The sequence below is a fragment of the Gobio gobio genome (assembly GCF_949357685.1).
Source record: "Gobio gobio genome assembly, chromosome: 11".
Taxonomy (NCBI): Eukaryota; Metazoa; Chordata; class Actinopteri; order Cypriniformes; family Gobionidae; genus Gobio; species Gobio gobio.
The window spans coordinates 54,083,087-54,091,505 of NC_137104.1; positions in this window are offsets into that span (position 1 = coordinate 54,083,087).

Genomic DNA, 8,419 nt, shown 5'->3' on the forward strand with positions numbered 1-8,419 from the left:
GCCTACAGCGAACGGCCGGTTTGTTCTACATCCCTGTACTTCCTGCTTTAATGACGTCAGTAGAACAGTTTGTCGACTAACCTCCGCCCACAAGAATACGCAAAAAAGGGGGCGTGGAAGAGGAAGTGTTGCGTTCGGTTGCGTTCGTAGAGTGAGTTTGTCACCATTATTTTCATCCCGGAGTCAAATCACCTTTGTTTGGCCTTCAGGGGCTGTAGTTTGAGCGCGTTCATCTCCCCGTTATGGTAAGAGGCGTGACCTTTCCGGGCAACGTGCGCTAAGCTGCTGTCCAATCACAACACGGGAACCGCTGGCACAATCAGAACTCGTTACGTATTTCTGAAGGAGGGGCTTCATAGAATAAGGAAATCATCAAGCCGTTTTTAGGACAGTGAAGACAGCGGTATACAGATAAGTAAATTGTGTGAAAAATACTGTGTTTTTTTACACGCGAAACATGAACACATGTTATATTGCACACTGTAAACACAATCAAAGCTTAAAAAAACAGGAAAAATGGGACCTTTAATGCAACAGAGGATGCAGAAGACAAAATGATTTTACAACGAAAAACTGATTTTCAGTTAAGAAAGTAAATGTTTTCATCAGAATATGTTTTGTCTTGCAATCATTGAATTACAATTGTTTAACTTGCATGACCTGAAGACGCCTAGTTTAATTTGATGCTTTGTATTTATGCTAACTTCAGACCCACATGCTAAAGCAGTTAGCTAAGTTATGACTGTTAGGGATATTTGTAGTTTATTAAAAACGTTACAAACAAACCCTGTGATGAGTCAATGAGTCCAGTTATCAATCACACTTCTGTCCGCAAAGTCACGTGAGTTTTTTTTATTGGGTATTTATTCAGTAAATGTGTTTCCATCATAGTTTATGCTTTTATAGTTTTTTCTTTGTTCTTCAATGATGTTTATGCAATAATTGGATAGTGTGTGTGTTATTTCAGCAAATGACCTCTCAGTGATTGTGTAGTGCATGTCCGAGTGAGTTATATTGCCTACTTGTGTAGTAAGCTATAATAATTTTATAATCATTTCACGAGTTCACACTTACATCAAATTAAATAGAGTAAAGATTATGCGTATTTGGCGTGCTGTCCGGGAGAGGGCTCCAGGCTCGAAATGTTGGCCCAAACCCAGAGTACCCCCCCCCCCCTGATAGAGATAGTCTAGAACTAGACTGTATTTTATTATGGATTGTGTTGACGTTTAATGAGAGTTTATTAAAATCAAAGTGAGGAGATGGGGTGGTGGAGGAATGCTAAAATAAAAACGGTCAACGAAAGGAGGGAAATCTGCTGTATATATACACCTCTTATCGTTGATTAAATCGATTGGCTTGATGTGCTCCACTTGTGTTTAGTTAGGTTTAATTATCTGAACGTGCTTCTCCAGAAATTTGTTAATAAAACATCATTTATAGCCTACTTGTGTAATATAGGCTAATAATAGGGTGATATCAGGTAAAATGGGCCATTTAAGGTTTGGGGGTCCCAGCCTCTCTGGAATTTAGAGCCAATGACTGAAAAGCATTTCAAACTGTTGTCATAACTGTGCTTGACAAGTAACAGGTGATTTGATTGGTTTATGTTTGCTATGGTGAAGCAATAATTCAAATCAAGACTGCACCAGAAAGCTGCATGGTAAGTAGCCTGGCATACCAAATCTAACTAAACTATAAGGATGATAAATCTATTTTTTTTTTTTAAAACATGCACATAAAATCCATCAAAAATTTCTGACATCCATTAGAAATAATGTTGTTAGTTTGGTATATGAACATATTTTTTGGAAAAGTGATGTTTTTCTTGACGGCCCAATTTACCTTAACCCACTGAGCTAAAATGGGCCACATGGTTTCAGCTAAAATGGGCCAGCCTCTGTGTCACTCTGAGTGTGTGTGTGAGGGTGTGTCAGTGTGCAAGTGTGTGGGTGAGTGTGTATGTGTGTACACACATTGATGATAAATCACTATTTCCCTTTGCAGTTTGTCTGGCCCATTGGTTACCTGAAACAGCTCATGCAAAAAAAGTTGGCACAGCTGATGCTTCAATAACTATAGTTCTTAATTTTTAGCACACATTTTTAACATAATTTCAACATAACATTATCAAAAACACTCATTAATAATCATAAAAACACATGGAAAAGGCATATTGTATTATTCTCCCAAGCGATTTACCAAAAAGGGGCCCAATTTAGCTGATATCACCCTATAATCATTTATAATTACTTTTTCTTCATTATAATCATTTATAATTACTTTAAAAATCTTAAATGTGAGGCTTATCTTTTTATAATATGTTTTGATTTTGCCAACCTGTATAGGCTATTTGAACTGCAGAGTTATTGTTGTTTTTAACAGTACTTTTATGGATGCCATCGTTACTCTACCCCGCTCAAATTTTATTATTGTGTGTGTGTGTGTGTGTGTGTGTGTGTGTGTGTGTGTGTGTGTGTGTGTGTGTGTGTGTGTGTGTGTCTGTTAAATTCATTAAAAATTTTAAATTATCGGTAATGAAGAGCAACTTTTAATGAACAAACATGAACGCACAATATTTGTAATGGAACCCAATCCTACATTAATACAAGCTTATAAACAAACACTGTTTCTCAGCTTAGCTTTTTAACATGGCTCTGTATCTTAACTTCCTCATTAATGTCGGAAACTATAAGCAGATCAAGCTTTTCTTTTGTTAAGCTCTTCAACAGTTTGAGACTTTACATGAAACCCGAACAGAAACTGCTCAAAATGCCTGAATGTCACAATATAGACCCACATGAAAAAATACTATAGTATATTATAGTAAAATTACTATAATAATAGTGTTTTTGAACCGTACTATATAAATATACTACAGTAAATTAACAAAGTGTAGAAAATACTATAATAGCCTATACTAACAATATACTAAAATTTACTGTAGCATCTTTATGGTTCAAAAACACTATAGTATTTACTAGAGTAATTTTACTGTAATTTTACTACAATATACTATAATATACTATAGTATTTTTTCATGTGGGGAAGGAAAAATCCGTCCCCTGTATGTGGAACAATAGTCGAAGATATGATTGCTGAAACTATTTAATATAAACCCTGAAAGCAAACTAAAAAGATTTAGTCTCTATATTTGTAGATGAATCAGAAACAAGTGAACTCTTACCTTTCAGCGCATCGCTTAGAGAGAGAAACAGACACAACATTATTCTCACTATAAAGAAAATGTTTTTAAACGAGAGTGTGTGAAACATGTTTGTCCTGTACATTCATACCAATACTGAGAGAGAGTGACGAGCTCGAGTTACTTCGACTTCATACCCACTCGCTACCTGTGGGCGGAAATATTCGGAGTTTCCTGTTTCGAGTTAAAGCGCCACTGATGATATTAGTGCACACTCCTCGGCTTTCATAAAGGTAATTAGCCTGTGTTTCAGCGTTAAATGATATATATTCTAGCTGTTATTTATGCACAACAGTTTATGTATGTTGTGTTATGTCGTGTCGTGTGTTTGATATGATCAGATGATTTGCCAGAGGTGTCATTACCTTGAGAGACTTCAAAAGCGAAAGATTTAGCCTATAATTTTGCCTAAATGTGTGGTGGCATAATAATATTAATCATAACTCATGTGGTAGCACTTGCTTCACTGCAGGCTATGCTGTTACACACCCTGAAGGTTTGTCTTTCTGAGTTTTTCAGTATAAAAGTAGCCTAAATCGTGTTTAAATGTCAGGACTTCCTGTCGGGACGAAAGTAACACTTGTCACTTTTGTCCCGCTATTATATATATATAATGCATATTATGCAAATTTAATTTAATTAAATTTGTATATTGTTCATACTGTTGAAGGAAAAACGTATCAAATAGATTGACATTGCAAATTAAAAATATTCTAAACAATTCAAGTTTGTACTGTCATATTACATTTGAAACATTTGATGAACTTTAACATATAAAATGAAAATGTAATTTAATATTTTTTTTGCAAAGATAAAGGACAAAATATGTTTGCAGTTACATATTAACAAGGTCATAGTCAGGTATGTTTAATAAAAACAAGAGCAGCACCAAAAAATCTAGCTTGTATTGTTGTGTTACTTTCGTCCCACCTGATGGGGTCAAAAGTAACAATGTGCAGCTTATGTTCAAAGTGAAATTATACTGTAGTCGTTCTACATTTGTACAAAATACCACCTGCTATTGATAGACCACACTTGTGAGTTATTGACCACAGCAAAAATAAATTTCGGTCTAAAACATTATCTTTTAAAATTATGATTTTCTGAAAAATGGTACTTTCGTCACTGCTCTCCCCTACATTTGTTTTTGTATATTAAAACCCTAAAGAACCCGGACCAATTGATCCTTTTAGGAAAATTATGGGGCACATAAAACAGGCTTAATGGACCACTTGTAACTTGTTTCTGCAGTTGTTTTTGAAATACAACCCCTCCTTGTGAGAGATCTATAATGTTACACATATGTGACATTGGGCGTTTATGATAAATGTTTTATGTTACATAGGCCCTATATGTCACATTGGGCATTTATTTCTCAGTTAAAAAAAAAAAAAAACATTTAATAATTTTTTTTGCTAAATAGCAGTTGGAACCTTTGCACAACTTCGCAGCCTACCCTATCCCAGAATTCATAGCACACTGGTGATTACAGGATTTGACTGGTCCGACCGTCCGCATTCCCGCGGCACTCGATCAGATTTCTTGCGGCGCGGGATTAAATTTCCCAATGAAAGAGCGGTCGGTAACTCAAGTGTAGCCTGGCGCAACCGCTTGATCTTGAAGTAAACAAAACGTTTAGTGCATTCGTGGTTGCATTTGCCAGGCATTTAGTGCAACCTGGCAAGATAAACTGTAATTTCCCAATTTTAACTTGCATAAATGTTATTTATTTCTCAACCATTCTCTCAAGAAGAGGAATCAGTCCATTCTCTCCTTTTTCACAATTTCTTTCATTTTTCTTTTATCTTTCTTATTTCTGCACTTTCAAATTAGATCTGCGCGGGGCTGTTTTTTCGTCCCACTCCCGCAATAGGATCTATTCCGCACCACACCCTCCCGCTCGCGCTTCAAATTCAGTCCGTGCTCACGCGCTATAAATTATTTTATTCCTGAGCGATCCAGCTAAATTTAGATTTCGTTTCCAGAATCTCTCTTTTAAATGTCCTCTACAGAAAGAGAGAGAGACTGGGGATAACAGAAGTAAAAGGCTATGTTGGCCAAGCAATAATTTATTTATTTTTTTCTTATCATAGCCTACTGTCAACACCGCAGCTAAAATATGTCTCAGACAAAAATAGGCTAAATCAAATACGACATCTGTCACTCAAAACTATAAGTGAAAATGCAAATAAACGAAAACTGCTGACTTTACTGCAAAATAAAGTATTTTAAATGAATGAATAAATGAATGTCGCTCACTGACGTCGGTCCATTATACCGAAAGTCTCCTCCAAAGGCTGAATGTAAAGTCGTGGCCGGGATGCACAGAACAATTTCTCTATATTATTATTTTTTTTTTTTATGCAAGTTATTTGTAAATTAAACCAAGTAATTGCTGTCTATTGTTAATTTTCGTTAACTTGAAATGTGTAGGCTAAATAAAAGAGAAGTGGTTGTTCTGTACATTCTGTTTATTTTTGTAATGGAAGTTATAATTTGTAGGGGAGAGGGGGAGAGCGGGGCACAACCTAACGCTTTTTGACTTTTTCAGTTTGTTTAAATCCACTTGGGGTTCAGAGTATTTATTTTTTCCCCACATTAATTGCACACATGTCTAGTACAATCATGTGGTTTTGTTTCATTAATACAGTGTATACTTTTTTCTTGATTTACCCCGAAAGAATGGAATGGAAATGTGACAACATGCCCCATAGGTGGGGTACATTATAACAATGTAACATGACCAAATGACAGCTTAAAATGTTACCTGATATAATCAAAAAAATATACAAGACAAACTAAAATATTTTGTAAATAAAATAATGGCATTTTTTAATCATTAAAAATATAAGCATTTTTGAGTTTGACTACAAACACATCGCTAAATACAGCTATACAGCATAGTTCAAAACATAATAATTAATAATATCTGAACATTAACTCTGTCATTATTCACCCTTTTCTCATGGTTTCTCAAAAGAATTCATAAAAGTATAGAATATAATGGCATATTTCTAATAGGGGCTCATTGTAACGCAGTGTTAACTGTCACGGCCCCTCCCCTGCCTTGCAGGGGCAGTTCCTCCTGCAGGCAGAGGAGGGTTTCTCTTGATTGTTTAAACTGCCTCACTATCCTCTCTGGCTCTCTCTCTGCTCCTCCAGGTATGATCCTGTTTGTGTTTGTTCCTTTGTAGTTTTACTTAGTTTCCACTCAGACATGTTACACACACAGATTCATGCATCCCTGCACTTTACATACACCTTACATTATGACATTTTCACACCTCATTCCCTTTTCCTTGTTTATAGTTACTAGTTTTTGGTTTACAATAAAGAACCTCTTTTGGCCTTTACCTGTTGTTGGTGTCCCCTCATTTTTTGCCACAGGCTATGAGCCAGCCTATGACAAGTGGGGGCTCGTCCGGGATTCCCCAAAATCATGTGGACTCCCTCTAATGGCAACTAGGGTCTAACCCCAACAGCTACATCACCCTCTACCAGACCACATTTTAGGGTAACTATGTAGAGGAGAAGAGAATGGAACTAAACCCATGACGCGTACCATTACACAACTGCCAGTATCAGACTCCTTAGAGAACTGCAAAACAGATTCCAGAATAAAAGAATCTAAAGCTCCAGTGTCTCTTAAGATTTTAATTGGAACATCTTGGTTTCCATCTACCAGCGACACTACACCATCCGAAATAAAAGCTGAAAAATCACAGTGAGAAGACTGAGAACCAAACTCAACTAGTGGTCGAAAAAACTCACCCTGGTGGTCAGAGGCTGTAACAGGAACTGCCATCACCGCAGGTTTAATTTGACCTGACTTTCTCGATCTAAGTAGAGGACACTTTCTTCCAATGTCCTCCAACTAAACAGTAGCGACAGGTATTCTCATTAACTGGTGCTTTATTTCCCCCAGAACCAAACTTCTGCTGAGGCCTTTGAAAAGAAGTTCCAGAAAAAAGTGACCTACTATGCCTAGGAGTAAAATTATTTGTATAGTGCCTTTCACCATTTGACTCAAAATGACTTTTATGTGTTAGTCTGTACTCATCTGCAAGGACTGCTGCCTCACTTGGAGACTTAACTTTACGTTCATTAATGTATGTAGCAACCTGGTCAGACACAGATTTTTTAACTGTTCTAGCACAATCAAGTTAGCCAGACCATCAAAAGTGCTAACATCAGAAGCTGTATACCACCGATTAAAAGCAGAAATCAAATCACGAACAAACTCAGAATAGGTTTGTGAATCTAGCTTTTTCCTGTAACGAAAACGTTGACGATATGCCTCCGGCACAAGCTCATAGACCTTCAGAACTGCTGATTTAACTGTAGCATAAACTTTATTGTCAGCTACACTTAATGCTGAAAAAGCCTCACGTGCTTTACCTGCAAGTACAAATTACAACAACATAGTGCTGTCCAAATCTGTCCAAATCTATGACTCATCAAATTTAGGCAATAAACGAAGATTCTGTGAAACATCAAACTTTGGTACTACTTCTGGTCTACTGACATTTTGCAATCGTGCCATCTCCAACTGCATTTGCAAAAGCTCCCTCTGCTGCTCAAAAGTTAACGAAGGGCTGGCCTGAAAACTTGCACCCTCCGTACTAGCAGACTGACCCAAACGAACAACTACTTCCCTTAGACCTTGCTTCAATACAGCTTTAACAGTCTCTTTAAGTTTATCAACAATCTCAATCTGATAATGTTCAGCTATTTCAATTAACTGCTCCTTAGTACACAAATCTAAGGCTAACTCTGAAGGAGCCTTAACAAAACTACTCAAAATGGAAGACATTTTCCTCAACCAATACAACTATTACAAATGCCCAAAAACAACTCATCTGCTGCCAGTCTGGGTTTAAGGACAGGAGCCACACCCCACTAACCTCCAAAAACGACTAACTAACTGGCCCCTAGTCTTCGTGCAGTCACATGTGGAGGGTTTTTATGCACACAAAACCAGTGGGAGTGGAAAAGACAACCATAAACTGGCAGCCCCCCCACATCCACGGAGGTGCTCCCGAGCCGATGTAGGGGAAAAGGAAGCTCTACCCACGTTCACTGCCACCTAAAACAAAAACACCATGAGCCTCCTATTGACACTCGCTGATAAGCCTCAACAGGAGAGGACTCCCACCTAGACATTAAACCCAGAAAAGGCCCAGAGTGAATTGCTAACCATATTAGCTACAAAGC